Source organism: Lemur catta, chromosome 1 (genome assembly GCF_020740605.2).
Source record: "Lemur catta isolate mLemCat1 chromosome 1, mLemCat1.pri, whole genome shotgun sequence".
Taxonomy (NCBI): Eukaryota; Metazoa; Chordata; class Mammalia; order Primates; family Lemuridae; genus Lemur; species Lemur catta.
This window is the reverse complement of record NC_059128.1, coordinates 143,725,131-143,745,494: the sequence shown is the minus strand read 5'-3', so window position 1 is coordinate 143,745,494 and position 20,364 is coordinate 143,725,131. Positions and strand designations below refer to the sequence as shown.

The following is a 20,364-nucleotide window of genomic DNA, read 5'->3' as shown; positions in this document are numbered from 1 at the left end:
CTAACTCTTGAATCTGACCTTGGCCACATGACTTGCCTTAGCCAGTAGAACATTAGAAATGTGATACAAACAGAGGCTTGAAAAATATTTGCACATCGGCACTTGCCTTCTCTTGCTGCATTTGGAACCCTGAGACCACCACATGAACACTCTTGAGCCAATCTCCCAGAGGATAAGAGACAATGTGGAGAACAACTGACACATCTCAGCTGACAGCCAGACAATTGTTAGGTTTATGAGTGACACATGACTATCAAACAGATGATCTGAGACCATCCAACTTGCAGCTAACTCCCCAGTTGACCACAGCTAGCCCAGGAAAGATCAGTCAAGCCACCCAGACAAAGGAACCCTCAGCTGACCTGCAAATCCACCTGATATACCTCCTATTACTTTGAATGAACTCTGAACGGTCCTGCCTAAAGCCAGTCTCTCCACTTGCACATCTGCCTCATCCTACTTTTAGCTTTAGAGACATTGTGTCATCATTTCTCTCTTCTCTCTCCTGCATCAAAAATGTTTCCCATTTTAATGAATAATTTCCATTACTTTATAAACATGCTATAAAAGAGAACAAAACCTTCTTTTGACTCCTGATTGCCAGCTTCTGCCCTGATTGTCTACTCCTTTTTGCAGCAAACTTCCGTAAAAGCATCATTTATTCTTACTCTCTCGATTTCCTTTCCTTTTGTTCTCTCTGAAACTCTATACAATCAGACTTTTGCCTGCACCCCTGTAACAAAACTCCTCATGTCAAGATCACCAGTGATGCCTAAGTTGTTAAACCCAATGCCAGTTCTCAGTCCACATGTTCCTCAATCGTTCAGCAGCATTTGACACAGTTAATCATTTGCTTCTCTTATATACAGTTTCTTCTCTTGGCTTGTAGGTTACCATTCTCTCCTGGTTTTCCTCCTATCTCTCTGGCAACTCCTTCCCAGTGTTCATTTATACGTTCTCCTGTTCTCAACAACTTAACATGGGAGTGCCACTGGCTCCATCCTGGGCCTCTTCTCTTCTCTACCTACCTTTGGTGATCTCACCCATCACTGTGGCTTTACATACCATCTATTTGCTGCTGACAGTCCATATTTATATAGCTCCAGCCCACATCTCTCTCCTAATCGCTAAACTCATATTTTCAGTGCCTATTTGATATCTCCACTGGGATGTCTAGCAGACATCTCAAATTTAAAATACTCTAAACTATTGAGAATTTCTTGTGCTGGAACCACAGTCTTCCCCATGTCAACTGAGGGAAATTCAGTTCTTTCAGTAGCCAAAAAACTTCACATCATCTTTTCTTTCACACCACATACGCAGTGCATCAGGATAAATTTTGGGTGTACCTTCAAAGCCAATCACTTCTTACCATTTTTGCCCCCACATGGGTTAAAGTGAGCATAAATGCCCACCTCAGCTATGGCAATGGCCTCCTAACTGATCCCCCTGCTTCCACCTTTGCCCCCTGCCACCTACTCTCAACACAGCAGTCTAGTGATCCTTCAGTAAAGTCATGTCATGTCATTGTTCTGCTCAAAACCTTCCCATGGCTCTCTGTTTTACTCAAAGTCTTCACAATGACCTACAAATCCCTGTTTAATCTGCTTCCCACACACCCCCATTTTATCTCTGACCTCACTTCTGATCACTCTCACCTAAACTCACTCCGCTCCAGCCACACTCAGCTCCCTGATGTTCCTGGGACAAGCCAGCCATGCGCTCACCGCAGGGCCTTAGCCCTGGCCATCCCCTCTGCTGGAGTGCTCTTCCCCAGATGTCAGCGTGACCAGCTCCCTCATCTCCTTCAGTTGTTACCTTCTCTGTGATGTCTACCCCAAATACCCTACTTAAATTATGACCCACAAGGAAATCTCAATCCCCATATTTTGCTTTATTTTTGTTTATTTTTTGTTTCCATAGCACTTATTCCCTTTTAACATCCTATACAACTTACTTATTCGGTTTGATGCTTACCCTCCCCGCCCCCAAGATTGCTATTTACACAAGAGCAGGGATTTACGTCTGTTTTGTTTACTGACAAGCCCAAGTGCCCAGAACAGTGCCTGGCACACAAATGAGGCACCTAGCAAATGTTTGTTGAGTGAATGAATTAGTGATTGGATAATAGAGATAAATGAATATGGGAATCCAAAGATTCAGAAAGGAGCCTAGGCCTCAAACAATGGAATAATGGGGCTTCCCCCCACCCCCATCTGCATTATCACATAATATCTGTAAGTATTCATTGTAAATACTAACCAATGTCTGTTAAGTTACATGTTTATGGATTAATAGTTTTAGTTTAAGCTATTCTCACTTAGGACAATGATGGTGTCTGTTGATATGAGAAAACTCAATTTTAAAAATAAATACATTAGACATCTATAAACTGGGAAATGAAGAGGGAAGGATTTCCATAATCCCCTTCCAAAAAAGGAGGGATTCTTTGCTTTAAGAACCTCCTCCCATAAAAGGAGGAGTCTCTGCTTTTTAAACATGAAATTTCCCCCAGGCCTTTAGAATTGACTTGGATTATAAATATTTCATTTACATGTACTGCTTTTTAAGAAATACAATTACTATGTTAAAGGAAGGAAGGAAAGACAGCTATACAGCAGCCGTATTTCTCACTAAGTCCAGAGAGCAGCTTCTATGAGCCAACCCAGCATTGCTGTAATTCAAGTTTGGAGCAAGCAGATGTAGCTGTCATAGGGAAACATCAGTCCTCTTGGGGGAAGGAGCTGGATTAGGGAGTCGGGAGCCAGGTTTGCAATCTCCACTAACCAAACACACAGCACATTTATGATGCTTTTATGCCTCATGAGCCCTACCAGTTCTTATAACATAGAATTAAGGAGTTCCTTAGAAAAAAAGCCTATGTGAGGATAACTGTTCCTGGGAAAAGGTCATTTAATGTGAATCCACTTAACTGGGAAGCAATGTTTTATAGCAAATAATGGAGGTAGGGGAGAGTGTGGATTAAGGCTTTATCTTAAACAGAACTAAAAATTGTAACACTAAATGTATTTTATTTTATATATAACTACATTTTGATTATAATTGCAACTATGGACTAATTCTTAGGACAGGAAAATGAATCAAGACTTGTTTTTGGTGTGCTTTTTTCTGAAAAAAAAAAAAAAATTGTAACATATCAAAATATGGAATCCATCACTTCTCATTTGACCTTCACAGCAAAACTTCAAAGAAGGTAAATTTTGCAAGATAGTCAAGGGCTTTACTTTCCCCAGGACCTCTCCTAACCCTTTGAATTGCCAATTATCCTACTTTAAAGACTCTGTTATGTCATGATCTTTGTTAATTTTCTCTTCTTCAGCTGTAACCAGACAAACTCTGCCAGAACCTCCCTTTTTGGAGGCATTCTAATAATTATTACATCAGTTCTCCACCATCACTTTCATTGTCTCAGTGAAATCCTACATTTTTGCAGATTGACAATTTCACTTCACAATTGGTTGGCATAATAATCACAATAAAAATGTCTGACATTAAGGAGTAGATGCCAGCGTTAAGCCGAAGGGAGGTGTAAGTGGGGACTAGATTTATAAGGTTCTGTTTTTAATGAACATTTCATGTTGGGATGACCTTTGCTTCCCACTTTGTAATTATGGGTTCCCGCATGCTCAGAAACAGGAATTAGCATTGCAGGTTCGGGGTGAAAGGATTCCTTGGGCGAAGGGTGACGATGGGCCCAGCACTGAGGAAGGTGGGCAGCTGTAACCTATGAATGCTGGCGGAAAGATTGACCAGGGTCCCTTCAAGCTCCCAGCCCCCCTGGGTTTAAGACCTAAAACCGTGGTCAACATCTAAAGCTAGAATACAAAAAAAAAAAAAAAGATAAAGTATCCAAGTAGCTTTGTGGTTACTGCCATCTACTGGATTTAAGCTTCATTTCCTATTTTATTGTTGTTGACATTATAACTTACTCTAGTGGGCAATACATTGTATGCAATCTATGACTTGGATAGGTTAGCTACTGATCTAAGGAACTTTGTAAAATCGGACAAAACTTAAAATCCCTTCCTCCTGTTGGAGATCTGTTGGGAGGTCCTGGATTTGTGTCTGGTTTGGTCTGGACTGGGAGGAGTCTGACTCTGCAAATCCTTAAGGCATGCATGGTGACTGGGACATTCAGTCTTGGGATAGGCCTGTTTTTTCATGTCTCACTTTGCACATGTTCTTTACACTACTGACCCACTCTCCGGATTCTCTTCGATTGCTCAGCAAAATGTTCTCCTTCAAAATTCAGTCCAAATTTCCCTCTAGAAGGATGTTCTCAACTCCTCCTGCCCCAACACACACACACAGCTTTAGATATTGACCACAGTTTTAGGTCTTAAACCCAGGGGGGCTGGGAGCTTGAAGGGACCCTGGTCAATCTTTCTGCCAGCATTCATAGGTTACAGCTGCCCACCTTCCTCAGTGCTGGGCCCATCATCACCCTTCACCCCATGGAATCCTTTCACCCCGAACCTGCAATGCTAATTCCTGTTTCTGAGCATGCGGGAACCCATAATTACAAGTTATTCCCACTTTCTTTCTGTGCTTTTAGATCAAGTTTTACTCAGTTCTGTTACAACTTTTACCACATGCAACTTAATTATCTCATAGTCCATTTGCCCCCTCTAAACTCAAGATTTTAGGGTGCAACTGTCATGATGACATCTTATTGGCCTATGTTCCACTACCTAGCACATTGAAGATACTTATTAAACATTTATTAATATTAAATGAATAAAAAAATACCACAATCCTGCCAAATGGCCCTTGGTTTCACCAAGGTTACATCAACCTCCTGAGCTCATTGTTGTAAATGAGGTAAAATTTACATAACACAAGATTTACAATTTTAATCGTTTGAAAATGTACAAGTCAGTGGCTGTTGATACACTACCACTATTATGCGACCATCACCACTACATAATTCCAGAACATTTCATCATCCCTCAGAAAAACTCGATGACCATTAAGCAGCTGATCTCCATTCTTCCCAACCCCCAGCCCCTGGAAATCACTAATCTACTTTCTGTCTCTATGGATTTGCCTCTTCGGGACATTTCATATAACTGTGAGCATATAATATGTGGTCTTTTGTGACTGGTTTCTTTTACTTGGCACAATGCTTTCAAGGTTTATACATGTTGTGGTACGGAATAGTATTTAACTCCTTTTTACAGTCTCATCAACAAAGTATGAGGGTTCTAATTTCTCCACACCCTTACCAACACTTGTTTTTCTTTTTATTTTTTTATTTATTTATAGCCATCCTAGTGGGTGTGATGTGGTATCTCATTGTGGGTTTGATTTGTATTTCTTTAATAACTAATGATCTTTTCATATGCTTATTGGCCATTTGTTATCTTCTTAGGAGAAATATATATTGGGTTCTTTGTCTTTTTGTTGTTTTGTTGTAAGAGTTCTTTCTATATTCTGGATACTAGACCCTTTTCAGGTCCTGTGATTTGCAAATATTTTCTCCCATTCTGTGAGTTGTCTTCTCATTTTCTAGATAATGTCCTTTGATGCACAGAGGTTTTTAATCTTGACAAAGTCCAATTCTTCTATTTTTTCTTTTGTTGATTGTGTTTTTGGTATCATATTTAAGAAATATTGCCTAATCCAAGGTCAGGAAGATTTACATCTATGTTTCCTTCTAAGAGTTTCATAGTTTTGCTTCTTACATTTAAGTCTTTGATCCATTTTCAGTTGATTTTTATGTATGGTGTGGAGTAGGGGTCCAATTTCATCCTTTTGCATGTGGCTATCCAGTTTTCTCAGCACCATTTGTTGAAAATACTCTTTCTCCACTAAATGGTCATGATACCATTGTCAAAAATCAATCGACCATAGATGAATGGTTTATTTGTGACTCTCAATTCCATTCCATGCAGCTATATATATCTATCCCTATGCCAGTACCACACTCTTTTGATTACTATAATTTGTAGTAAGTTTTGAAATCCGGCCAATGATTCTTAACCTGTAAGATTCAAAGAAGTCTATATGAGAAGCAAATATTGTGTATTGTGTACTTGTAAGTTTCCTTTGCCTACAATATGACCCACAGTCAGTGCTTTAATAAATTCTCCGTATTCATATATGCTTTGTGTAAATGGACTATGTTTGTTAAGTAAAAAGAGAGCTGAGTTTCACTATCTGGGGTGATTCATACAAGCAAAAGGCCAAAGGCAAAAGGGATCATGAAAACATATATAGTCCAGGAATTTGCTGGCTTTTGAGTAGGGATTTAGATTTCCACAGGCTTTGCAATTGAAGATGCAAAGCCATTTTACTGAGATCACACAAACCATGGAGGCTGCCACAGACATTAGGGGTATGAAAGATGTCAGGAGACAGAATCCAGTTCTTCACCCTTCCCTATATTCACGCTCTTTGCCACATGACTTTGAAGTTCCTTTCACTCCTTGATTTTTGATTTGGCTGTATGATTTGCTTTGGCTGATAGACCAAAGCAGAGGTTATGGTATGCTGGTTGCAAGTCTTAAGTGCTCTTATGTAATTTTCTTTGCTCTCTTGAACCACTAACACAGCCAAAGAGAAACATGCCTAGGTTATCCTGCTATGCCGGGAGAAGGACAAGAGATCATGAAGCCAAACTGAAGTACCCCAGATGAGCTCAGTCTAGATCAGCCAATCCCCAGACACATGAGAAGGCCCAGCCAAGATCAGCCAACTTTCAGCCAACTTACAAATCTATGAGAATAAGTTATTATTGATAAGCTACCAAATTTTAAAGTGGTTTGTTCTACAATAATACTGTGGAAAGAGCCAGCTAATACAGACACATATGAGGAGGGATATTCACTCCAAATTGGGTATTTTATTGGTATTTTCAAAGAATCAGCTTTAAGTGTTTTGATATTTATGTAATTCATTTGTTTCTGTTTAATTTTTTTCTACTCTTAGTGTTTATTTCCTTTCGTTTTTATTCTTTGTATTGTTTCTATTTTTTTCTAGCTTCTTGAATTGAATGCTTAGCTTACTTATGTTTCATCTTTTTTTATTCTCTAGTAAATACATGTAAGTCTACATGTTCACTGTAAGTACCACTTTGGCTGCAGCCCACAAGTTTTATTATATATCACTTTCAGACTTGGCCCTTAAAACCGTCTGATTAGTGATGCTCCATAGTCTTTGCCCCTCTGCCTACTCAATGGAGAAGATCTAGGGGAGCAATAGGTCTACGAGATGAAAGGATCTTGGGTCCCGCAGTCACTGTGTGGAGAATAGCTGCTTAGGAAAGTTCCCCAACCAGGACACCTGAATTGGACTTTTGTATGAGCCAAAGATAAACTTTTATTGTTTTTTATTGTATTTCTATTGTGTTTATTGAGATAAACCACTGAAAATTGGGGGTTGTTTATTACAGCATTTTGCCTACCCAACTAATATGGGATAAACTTATTCAGTCTTTGTATGAAAATATTTTCACTTTACCCTCACACTTCAACTAGATGTAGACTTCCAGGTTTACAGTTCTTTTTCTTCCACTCTTGGTAGATATAATTCTATGTCTTCTGCGTCAGTCTCATAAGATGCAAGGGTCTGAACAAAATCTGCCATCCTGTTCCAGAAGCTTCCCAGACACTGGCAAGTGACTACAACTTTTATCTTTAGCCCCTGTTGTATAGGCATGATCTAATTTGTTTAGGAGTGACAGGTAGATGGCCAAGTTATTTCTTGCACATCTATTTTTTTGCAGAAAAATAATAGAATTTGGAAAATGGAATAGATTAGTTCATAACAGCTAGTGGCTTAATGTTTTGATTCAGAGACCACCAGAGTAAATTTGGGATTTTAAATCTTGACTTGAGAAATGGAAGATTATAGTATGTTTCCCAACTGGGAGAGGGAATATAAAAGAGAGTCACAAGGGTGGGATTGCTAAGTGGGAATGTGCGTGGTTTGAAGAAAAACAACTGTTCTTTTGAGAACCACTAATATTTAGAAAAAGTGATGGTATAATTGAGAGATTGTGGATTGTGGTTCCAGCTCTGCCACTTACTCCCCTAAGTCACTTGGTCTCAATAAATAAGAGGGCTGCACTTGATGGTCACTCAGATTACAATTGAGTCTAAAAAGTATTGTATGTTCTACCAATAATATTCTGAACAGCAAGGGCAGGTCAGATTGATCTAGATAAGGAAACTTTTATCCTTTAAATAGAAATAAAAATACTTTGGAAAAGAAAATAATATTTGATTTGGGCCTTGAGATTCACAAATTAAATAATATAGAATTCTGTTGGTTGAATAAAATTGGTGAACTGGATCAGTTTTTTGTTTTAGAGACAGGGTCTCACTCTGTCACCGTGCCATATACCATGGTGTTCTTATGTGAGATCCTTGCCAACAGCTTTCCTGCTTCATAAATTCTACTTAGGAGTTGTTTTCTCTTCCTGATCTCTATGTGGGCAGAAAAAGATAGCAATGCTTGAGTAATAAGTGATGATGCTCATCTCTTACTTTTTCTTATGTTCATTTCTACAGTTTCTACTGCAATTATGTTTCTTTACTGAGGATGGCTAAAAATGTGCCTGCAGCTAGAGCTTGTAAATGCAAGATAAATGCTTGATTAGCTGCAATTAGGGGTTCCTGAAAATAAATACCAGGTGACAGTTTGCACTACTCATCAAAGAGCATTAACAGGTGAGAGGGGGCATACTTTTTTCCTTTTTAAAAAACAATCAAATGAAGAAAAGTCATTAATAATGCTACCACTTAGAGATAACAACCTTCAGTAGATTGCATCATTAATAATGTCTCCCAATCCTTTTTCTTGGCGGCTTCCGGATTTCTCTGGAAGCCTCTCTTCCACACAGAGGTCTGCGGGCTCTCGAAGCCACAGCAGTAGCGATCCAGGCAGTCCTGGACCTGCAGAGACACCCAGCCTCTGAGGTGGGTGGCCTGGCACCTGCCCCCACCACGCCCAACAATTAGGCCACCTGACTGCTGCTCCCTGTGTGACCCGAGAGGCTCTCTGTGCTGGTCAGCTGTGCTGCCGGCCTCCGCCACCAATGGGGCCTCTGCTCCGCCCCTCTGGCCAGCTCTGCACGCCAGGATTCCCACCCGGTGCCACTGCCTGACCTGCGCTGCTGCTCCTGATCGCCTGCCTGTCGCTGACAGGCCACAGAGTGCTGGCCATCTGTCCCTCTACCTAGGGAGCCCTGCACAGGGCTTTCAGCAGCAAATAATACATCAGGGAGTCCTCCCTTTATCCGAGGTGCAAGTCCTTTCATGAGCCGTACGAGGCTGCCTTGGGTGCCCCAGGGAATCCTCCCCTCTCCCTGCCGCGCACTGCAGGAAATTTGCAGAGAGTAGCGCGGGTTCCGGCTCAGCCAAGGGGTGCGGGTGGGGAATGGAAGGTGCCTTATCAAGGTCTTCCCCCTGCCCAAGAGCAGCAGTAAAGCTGATCGCCCCCAGTTCTGGGGAAGAAATGAAAGCCATCGCTGCCCTACGCAACTTTCCGGGTACAACTCCAGCCCCGGGAGGCCGCGCAGGCTCCGCGAGCCCATGGCCGTTGCGCGCCGCTCGCGGCCGCGTGCCCGGGGGCCGCCCCAACCGCCGCTCGCGCGCGCCCCCCTGCCCCCGGCAGTTCCTACCGAGTCCTCCGCGGCGGCCGGCGCGCTCAGCCGTCTCGCCGACTCTACCCGCCGCCACACGCCGCCCCAGCGCCGCGGCTCGCCGGTTCCTAAGGATTCGTTGCTTGGGCGAGTTTCCCGCCCTGGAGGTCCACACCGTCCCTGCCGCCGAGCGGCCCCGCGCCAACTCCCGGGCGAGCGATGGGCGCCCTGATGCTCCACAGGTGGGGAAGGCAATCGGGATCTGCAGAGATCTGCGGGAATCTGCGAACCTCTGGGATCTGCGGGGACCTTTGCAGAGTTTTCAAAGTCCCCGCGGCGCGTCCTGGCCCAGTCTCCCTATTTCCCCGAAAGTGCCAGAGGGGGGAGCTCCTTTCATAATTAAAGCGCTGGGCCAGCTGCAGCGTTCTGGAGCAGGGGCCCAGGTGCTAGGAACAAAAGGGCCCCGCCCTGCCCGCCAGCCTGCCCGGGGATGGCCCTGGCCCAGGGTCGCCAGGCAGGGCCTGGCTGCAGGGCCCATCCTGCCTCTAAGGTGTGGGGGTGCTCGGTGAGCTCGCTGCCACCCTGCCGGGCCCACTGAGGGTCGCCCAAACTGCCACCCTCCACTGCAAAGCCTCAGAAAGACAGGTCTTTTTTACTGACACCTCTTCACCTTGGGCTCAGTTCCGAAGGGCAGTTTGGAAAGAAAATCGGTTGACCCCTTAAGGTCACTAACAATGAACGGTTTTTCTCCTTAAGAAGGAATCACTGTTACGGTCCCTGGGGTAAGTGGCTGATTCCCACCTGTCCGCTTTGCATGCACAGACAGTGCCTTCTTGTTCCCTGAGTCACCCACTGCTGACAGCGGCACAGTGGAGGCAGGACCTGAGAGTCTGCAGGCTCCTTGTTGGGGAATGCTGGGCTTGGGGTCTATAGCCCTGGAATCTGGGCTGGCCCCACTGTTAACACTCTGATGACCTTCAACCAGCTCCTGGGCCTGTTTGAGACTTGTGTCCCTCAGTAGCCCAAGGTTTGGACCTCAGGATCCTTAAGAGCCAGTAGGCAATAGATGGAGTGTGGGCAGAGTCAGCAATAGGGTGCCCTGAGAGAATGGGGGGACCAGGCTGAAAAATTAACCTCCAAGATTGAAACTAACGGAGTCATCATTAGCTAAACAGAGACTGGCATCTTCCAACAATCACCTGCCCCAGAATGACAGGAGGTTGTCACCGATGGCAGTGCTTCTAAAGGGACCAAGGATCCAGAGGGCACCCTTAAACTGTGTATGTGGGGCAAGTATTCAGTCCTTAATGTTCCAGTGCTTTCTTTACATTATTTCATTTAATCATCACAAACAATACTAACAGGAAAAATTTATTATCATTTTACAAATGAGGAAATTGAGGATTGGGTAGTTAAAGTGACTTTCCTGAGGCCAGTACAGTAAAGGCTTCAGCAAACCTCTGTCTGTCTGCTGGAGCACGAGAGGAAGGGCAGACACTGAGACAGCAGGACCAGGAGGCAGGTGCAGAGCTGCAAACTGCCCCGTGTCTGAGTGCACGGAGCACTGAAAGGACAGGGATGTGAGCCCTGGATGCGGAATGAGGGAAGGGGGAGGGGGCAGTACTCACTATTGAGAGGTTTATTTAGATGTTTAGGGAGACAATGTGATCTTTTGAGTCTCTTTTTCTGACTTTGACCCCCATAAGAGGTACATTCTATGTCATGACCTTTTACACAAACATATATGTATAAATGTAACTAGAAGAACATTTCATAAAACATCACTTCATGTGATGCACTCTGATATTTTCTATTCTAGTCCATTTTAATTATTTTTAATGGCAGTCTCAAATCACTAACTGTATTTCACTAATTCACTGAGTACAATTTGCAAAACACTACACTAGACAGTACAACAGAAATACTTCTTTAGATTAATGTTTTCCAAAGGGTATTTTTTTGGTGTTCTGCAGAATATATCTGTTATAAATGAAAAAATCTTAAATGGCAAGGGTTCTGTGGGTTGAGTTTGGGAACACTGAGAACAGTTAAACAGGTTAGAGGGAGGGGCAATAGGACTTAGCAGAGCCTTCGATGCCAACCTACACTGAGATTTTCTGAGACAGGAAGAGAGAGCGCAGTGTTTCCCAGGCTTGCTGGAAGCAGTTCTGAGGACTCATGGCATACACATGGGAAAAGCTGCTGCAGGATGTGACCTAGCCAGGTGAAATGTCACACAACAACACAGAGTCCGAGTTCAATGTGTTGTTATAGGTGAAAACATAAAAGAAAAGAAAAAAAAAAAAAAGAATAGAGAGTCAAACCTTACATTCTGAAGCCAGACTTCCAAGCTCAGCATCGTTGTGTTCACCTGATACTCTGCTCAGGTTCGGTGCCCACATGGTGAGTGTAGGAATTCCATTTGTAAATGAACAACTGCCACTTGACTTATAAGCCAGATAGAATGTGAGTAGTCAGTACTGCAGGAATGACCACAGCTGGGGACGCAGATAAAACTGAGCTCTGGACCTATCCAGCTGAGGACGCACCCTGGACATGCAATGACTCCACCAACGGAGGACCTACCCTTCACAGAATACACCCTAGAAAAATCTACTTCCCTTTCTTTACTAACTTCTAGTTGATACTGATTCCTTCAAGCTCTGAAATCATAATTCAGACCACTGGTCCATATTATCTTAGATGTGACAATTTTTTCCCTGATAACATCTTTCTCCATAGAGCCATACTATGACTCTGTGACCCAACATATCTACAGTGCTCACAAGCCTTGTCATGCCCTTTCTCATTGCCTTTCTCCCTGCTCCCTCACTCCCCATGCATTCAGGGGACACTTTTACCAGTCACCTGTAATGCAGTATTGCAGGTGTTTGCTGCTAAATGTCAAGAAAAGAGGTCCATCACACTAGAAAGTTGCCTAGCAGTATGTAACAAATATACAGGTGCCCTGTGACCCAGGAAATCCACTCCTAGAGTCATACCCAAGAGAAACACCTACACATGTTCACCGAAAGCTATGTATGAGATGTGCCCAGCAGCATTGTTCATGGTGTCTTCAAACTGGAAACAACCTTGCTACTAGCTTTGGCCAGTGACATGGCAGTGGAAGTGACATTACTGCAGGGTGGAGGCTGTAAGGGCCCACGCACGATGGCCACATGCCTGCTCCTATGCACCTGTGGAGGTGGAGGCCCCATGAGCCTGTGTCCCTGGGTGAATATGGTGAGCAGAGCCCCCAGGAACCCTCACTGCATATGAGGGTCAATGGCAGAGGGAGGGCATGGGTAGTTGGTCACAGGGCACAGAGTTTCAGACAGGAGAAAGAAGCCCTGAAATCTGTTGCATAGCAGAGTGGCAAGCCACAAAGAGAATGCATTGCACGTTTCAAAATACCTGAGAGTCCCCTTCAAATGTCTCCTTACTTTTAGAGTGGAGAGCAAGAAGACCCAGAGCTCCCCAGACCCTGACAACACAGAGTGGGAGGTCGGCCAGGCGTGGACTCACAGCTCCAGGTGGGAGCCGGCAAGAAGCAGCCCGCGGCCTTCAGAGGCATCCAAGCCACAGTAGAGTGAGCTGAAGCTAGGCCTGGAGCCCTGGAGACAAGAGGGCCCCTCCGCCCCTACCAGGTCCCTTTTCTTCCTCAGTGTGGATTTTCTTTATGCTTAACAACCCAATGAGCGATCACCCAGTGCTGCTGTCCCTAAAATCCATACCTGGCGCTCACCCCTCCAGCAATACTTTTTTTTTTGTTATGTCATCACACATTACAATCCAAATATGGGAAATTCAAATACATTTGAATTATTTAGTGAAGAAACTTTATTTCTAGGGACCATAGTTCCAATTCTCTGGAAGCTTTCATCCTTCGGAGCTCTTCTGGACTTGAAAGCTACTCATTAGGTTGGCTGACCTACGTTCCTGGCTCATTTTTACCTCGAGGTCTCAACAGATCCTTTTGTTAAGGAAATAGAACATTCCAGATTGATATTCTATTGCCCTTCAGGTCTTTCTTGAGAATAGATCGATGTTGAAGGATCATTCAAACCTGTCTTGTCTTGTTAGTTGACTTTCTGCAGTTTTTACATGGAAGATTTTAGGTTTTATGGGTAGCTTTCAGAAAAACGGGTTCTGGCCTTTATGACCTGCCTTGTGGAAGAGGAATTTTGATTTCTATGCCTAGCTTGAGGGAAGAATTGGTACAAGAGGCAGGCAGAAAAGGCAAGGTTAGAGAATTTTTGCTTCTGAAACCTTCATTTTAGGCTAGTTTTCTGAGCCCTATCAACAAGATATTACTTCACTTTAAACTGAAAAAGAAAACTTCAACACCAATCCTTAGCACCTCAAACATTACAGAAAGCTGTAACATCATTTTTTTTACATGAGGATCAATATTAAGCTGTTTTAAAAACAATCTAAATAGTCTCAAAACATTTTTTCTCCACTTGGGTGTAAATTTGAGTACATACACTATTTGTAAAGAGTAAGACTGTTTTGAGATTCTCTTTGAATGTTAACAATCATTCATTTTTTACCTTCAAATAAATTAGTATACAAAAATTAACAGGTTAGGAATTTTTTTCTAGGCAAAAACTTTGTTACAGCAACATAATTTATGCCTAACGGGCTAGCCTGTAAAGAGTAAGACAAAAATGGACAAGATCAAGGGAAAACTAAAGCGTTCAATTTAAGCTCTTCTAACCACAACTTCTAAAACTAATTTGAATCTCTAATAGTACTTTTAATATCAGATGACAGTGAGTTAGAAACACTTTTTGTGTACCTTTCTACAGACATTGTATTAGTGGAAAGAAACTGTATCTGCAGTTAGGATTAAAAGAGCAAACCCAAACATTTTCATAAACCTTTTACCCTAAGTATGTTTTTGTGCTCTGTCTATTTGGTGTTTTATTTATTCTAATTTGCTGACACTTGGGCACATTTACAATTTTAAAGTTAAACACATAGGCATTTTTTGTTGGTAACTCAGATTTAATGATTATGATTAGACCAAATATTAAATTTGCCGTATTATGAAGAATCATACAAACACTGATCATTTTGTCTTTGGCTGAGTTTATAGCTTTATAATATTTATGTCAAATCTTGACACCTCAAGAATATAAAAAATGTCCAGTAAAACCCAGGCAAAAACAAACGTATGCTGACAATTCGAAAAGATTTTTACTGTTACTTTACTGATACCTTTTTATTTTTTATAATAATCCAGTTTATTTACCAAAGATTACTAAATTCACATGAACCAATTGGGTTTCTTTAATTAATTTATGAGGGCTCCCTTATTTTTAAGCCAGTCCAGAACCATGTAAGCACAAACATGTAATACATGGACATACACACAATATACCTAAACATAAACACTGACACACACACACACACACACACACACACACACACACCCCACACACACACACAGACACACAAAGTTCTAGTAGATTTTACCCTAGAACTCTATCCATGAGATGGTAACACAGCTCAGCAGTCTGTAAAAGACACCTGGATCCAAATATCTTCACATGAAACTGCAACTTGTTCACATGGCAAACTTTAGTTGCCCTGATTAGTAAACTAATCAGGCCTGTGGATCAAAGTTTTGGGAAAAGCAGTTTCCATTGCAGTTTAGTTTTTAAAAAACCTCTTTTACCCTTTTTGTTCTTCAGTTCAAAACGAGTTTTCAATGTTTGCATTTTAGCTACAGCTGGCAACAGGATCTCCAGGTAGACTTTCAATTTTAAATACCATAAACAATGAATTATCTTAACATGAATAGAAAAAGTTCGCAGGTTTTAGAGTAGCCAGAAAAGAAAAGAGAAATAGCATGTGAGACATTTTTATTTTATAGTGGTAGGTGGACCCTTTGAGCTCTGAATTTTCCTTGATGTAATTTGCCCTTCTGTAAAAACTTGTGCACAAGAATTGGCTATAACCAGCTGGAGCCCTAGAGAACCTGGCATGCCTTTGCACCTTTTCATTTACAAAAATATTTGCAAGTAAAGGTGCCACAAATCAACTAGGGTGCCCAAAGGGGGTCATTCTCCACATCTTTCCTCATTTTTAAAGGATATTTTCCCGTTTTTTTTCTTTTAAAGAAGCAACCAAACTTTAGTCTAAGGTTAGGTGTCATGGATCAGAGTGTGCTGATTGTGGGTGGAGCTAATCAATGTGTCACCAATGAGTTGGTCCCACCCTCTTATGTGTCTCAGTTTCTCTCTTTGGGAGTCTAGCACCTAAGAGAGGGTTGAAAATGTGGAGTGATCACTCTTATATGTGTTTCCTAGGTGAGACTTCTTTTAATTAATTGATTTGGAGTTTCCTATAGGGCCACTCACTCCTTGGGGAATCACCCCAAGCAACTCCCACTTAGGACCCTGGTTGCGCAGGGCTGCCTTTTAGCTAGGAGGAATAAAATGCCCCTTGTCTTTGGAGGTGTGAAAATTAGTCTCTAATTTATCTACAAACAAGACAGTTTAGTTTCCTCTTTCACAAATGCACAGAAAAGCTACTTGAGATTAATTTTAGGATAAAAAGACAATGGAAAGCACCCTTTGGAATGCACCTCCAAATCTTAAATTGGGATCGCAAACAATCCCTAGGAAAAGATCCAGCTGAGAGGAAACCAAGACCATCAAGCAAAAAACAGGAGGTCTGGAGCTCAGGAGGCCTTACCAGTTCCATCAAAAAAGAAACTTGGAGATGCAGGGCCCAAAAGGGCCATGCCAGTACCTGGAGCTGAGTTCAGACTGCTCCTTCAGCAGTCCTGAGTCTTCTCTGAGCCCCACATCTGGGCGCCAATCTTGTCAATAGAAAAGATGCCAAACTTTGTAAAATAATTTTGAAGAGATTTATTCTGAGCCAAATTTGAGGACCATGACCTGGAGCCACACCCAAGAAATGCTGAGCAAGTGGACTTGCTGTGGTTGGGCTACAGTTTGGTTTTATACGCTTCAGGAAGACAGGTATATTCATAAATCAATACATGGAAGGCACACGCTGGTTTGGCCCTAAAAGGTGGGCCATCTTGAAGCAGGGGGCCTTACAGGTTATAGGTGGTTTTTCAAAGATTCTTTGATTTGTAATTAAAGTCTGCAGGTTTGTCTAAAGGATTGGAATGTTTTAAGATAAGGAAGTCTGTTAATGAGAGGCAAGCTACTGGACATATATTTGTTGTGGAAATTGGGGACCTGAAGGTGGGTCTTGTATACCCTTAGGCCTGTTTTTTTGGTTTTTTTTTTTTTTGAGACAGAGTCTCGCTCTGTTGCCTGGCTAGAGTGAGTGCCGAGGCATCAGCCTAGCTCACAGCAACCTCAAACTCCTGGGCTTAAGCGATCCTACTGCCTCAGCCTCCCGAGTAGCTGGGACTACAGGCATGCGCCACCATGCCCGGCTAATTTTTTCTATATATATTTTTAGTTGGTCAGATAATTTCTTTCTATTTTTAGTAGAGACGGGGTCTCGCTCTTGCTCAGGCTGGTCTCGAACTCCTGACCTCGAGCGATCCACCCGCCTCGGCCTCCCAGAGTGCTAGGATTACAGGCGTGAGCCACCGCGCCGACCAGGCCTGTTAATGGGTTATACGGGATCTCTCCAGGGAGGGAGGGGGGCAGGATTTGAAGCATGTGTGACCTCCCTCCTTGTGTCAGACAATTTAGTTTTAGGATACCCCCTTGGCCAAGAGGGGGTACATTCCATCAATCAGAGGGAGGGGGAGCCTTAAGATTTTATTTTAGTTCAAAGCAGTTGTGCAGTGATCACTGAATTTTTGGCCTCAAAAGATTCAGGATCTGTGCGCCTGTGCGACCAAACGCACTTTTCATGGATACAACTGTCTCCGTGTCAGCACTTACAGAGTGATTACTAAGGGAGGGAAGAAAAACTGCAAATTAATCCCTTGATTCCTAACAAAGCCAGCGTGAAAAAGAAAACAGACGCCACCTAGAAAATGAGCTGTGCCCAAAACAAAGTCATGGGGGTGGGGGAAGAAAACACTAGAAAGTTGTCTCACACACGTTTCATCTGAATTTTATGACCATTTCTAATCAATTTCTAAGACTTCATTGTGCCTTTTACCTTCAGTTATTCAACCTATTAAAAAGTCATCTTGTTGTAGCCCCATTGGAAGTAAGAGTGGAGACTCTTTTGATGTTGATAAGAGAAAGAAAAAGGAGTCCCCTCCGGAGAGGAAAGTGTTCTAAGTAGACACCTGGAGCCTAATGGTAAGAAGTGGTGATACTTTGTCACTTGCCTTAACCCTTTCCAAGATTCATCAAACCAGAACATAGAAATTCATGTAATTAATGAATACAGCTTTCTCAGTAAAAAAAAAAAAAAAAACAGAAATTTTTCTTTACAAAAAAAGAACAGAAATCAGTGATATCTTATCATTCACCCATTTAGTTCTGCCTCTTGACCATTGTAATCCAGTGGCTTCTGCTTTCTGCAACATGAAAAGGGAAGTCATTGGAGTTCCCTGTCTGACATTATTTGTAAGTACTGCACAACAGGACACGTTTCAGTTAAGAATGTTCTGGTTTGCAGTTGAGGTATCTAGATTATTTTAACATCCTCTGTCTCCTCTAAGGCTCATCTTCTTCTGTATTTTTGAGTAGATTTTTCTTTTCTTTTTTTTTTCCACTGCATGATGTAAAGAGGTACATACGTAACTCCTTGCCCTAAAAGACTCCCCAGGAGAGATCTGATCTGAAATGCATAAAAGTGCTTTTTAAAAAGCTATTTTGCTTTTATTTCTATCCATAATAAAAAAAATATGACCACATTCCATAATTACATAAATTAGTGTTTTAGGAAATTAATGTTTTTCAAATGATCAAGATTTTCTTTATATTTCATATTAAAGGTATAAAATTAATGTTGATATATTGCTTTTCACTTTAGAAAGCACTTGTAAGCTATATTGGCAGCCAAAAGCAAGTCTAAATGTAAAAAGGAATACATAAGCATTCTATTAATAATTCCAAATAAGAAACATTTGCACACTTTTACTTGGTCAATTTCCTGTTTCTTGCCAAAGACAACCACCTGTCAATCAGTTCACCTAAAGCAGAGGGATAAAAAGCTGGCAGAATTCATCAGTGCTCCTTCAAGAGTTGGAAAGTATGAGTGTCTAAAAATATTATAAGTAATTTAAAATATAAATTATTAACTATAATTCCACACTCAACACAGACCTGACATGAATGTATTTCCAATTATCTTGAGAATTTATTCCATTGCTTTACTTGACAGATTTTTCTGGTAGCACAGTTGTTTTTGCCTTTTGAATCAAAGTTTAATATTATCTATAAAGTATTAATAATTAGTTTTTGTCATTTTGTCACCTCCACTCAAATCCCACAACAAAGAAAAAGCACATGAACACCCCTGCCATATATGCGTTCTAGGAAAACATGTGTTTATACTTTTCAGGATAAAGAAAACTTAGTCCATATTGTTCTGTGTGTGAGAATCTTCCCAAGGCTACATCAACACAAAGTAATCTGAGCTAGGATAACTTGCTTTGCCTTTTACTTTTGTTATCTGGGTTAGCAGCCAGTGGGTACTTGGTACAGGGAGACAACAATGACATGTTTTAAGTGTCTACATGCCAAATGAAACTTTCCTCTTTCTCTCTTCCATCTGCTTAGTAAAAAATAGATGGATATAGATGATAGTGGGTAGACAGACAGGTAGATAATAGATACAATAAGCCACAAGATTTCTCACCAAATAACATCTTCCTAATCTGCCATTACATTGTAACAGGTCCCACGAATTAATCCAAAGTTTACAAAGTTGTAATGTTAACTCACATTTTTTGAGTATTAGAAAGAGCCCAAGCACTGGGCGAAGTCAGTCATGTGTTACTTTAATCATCACAGCAGCCTTATAAAGTGGGTATAGCCATTTCTCTTGTTTTGCAGGTGAACAATTAAGTTTTCCATAGGTTACATATATAACTCACCCCAAGTCACACACCAGAATGAAGACCACAATGCCTATGTCAGAGGATTAAAGGAGATAATATATATATATATATGTAAATTGGCTGACAAAAGCTATGGCATTTAGTGGGTAGTCCAATGTGATTTCTTCTCTCTCCCCTTATTTTAAAAGGCTACCCTTAGAAAGAATACCTACCACTTCTGTACCTTTCCTCAGTCATTTTCCAAGCATTGTCTTACTTAGGTAGGGCAGCTATTACTTCTCCTGTTTCAGAAACAAGAGATGAAGCAACCTACTCATGTTCATAGGTAGTACAACTGAGACCCAATCTGATTCCAAGGCAGTAAAGGGTCTGTTCTTCAGGGAGCTATTCCCATACAGAATAAAACTAACATGGGAAAATTTAAAATATAAAACATAACCTCCTAAGGTGAAAATCAAGTTAGTTAGAAGTATAATATTGCAAATTTTCCTATAAACACATGGATAAGAGCAGAGGTTGGGAACCAGGAGAATATTTCAATTCTGACTTCAGGGAAAAATTGAAATGACTACCAATTTTTTGCTATTCTAACTGTTCTCACTATATTGGATATGCACTGTGATGAATTATGGATACAGCCAGAACTCTCCTACTCCAAGTCAATCATGCATCTGTGGAAAAAATGAGCTAGAAAAATATTTGGATGTCATGGTTCCTGTTTTGTTTTCATGCATTTTCATGTTTTTAAAGACTTAGACCTGCTGAACCTAAGAGTCTATAGAGTCCAATATCCAAA

The 20,364-nt window shown here is 41.6% G+C and overlaps 1 long non-coding RNA gene across 3 annotated transcripts in view; it reads right to left on the bottom strand.

Moving 5' to 3' along the window:
* The window catches only part of LOC123641129, a 62,191-nt gene that overhangs the window by 6,785 nt on the left and 35,042 nt on the right, over nucleotides 1-20,364 (bottom strand). For 2 of the 3 annotated variants that reach the window (XR_006736226.1, XR_006736228.1), the window contains exon 1: nucleotides 9,647-9,843. The exons of the other annotated variant lie outside the window; for it this stretch is intronic. This is a non-coding gene — a long non-coding RNA (uncharacterized LOC123641129). Of the gene's footprint in view, nucleotides 1-9,646; nucleotides 9,844-20,364 lie in introns of those variants that run through there. 3 annotated transcript variants of the gene reach the window in all.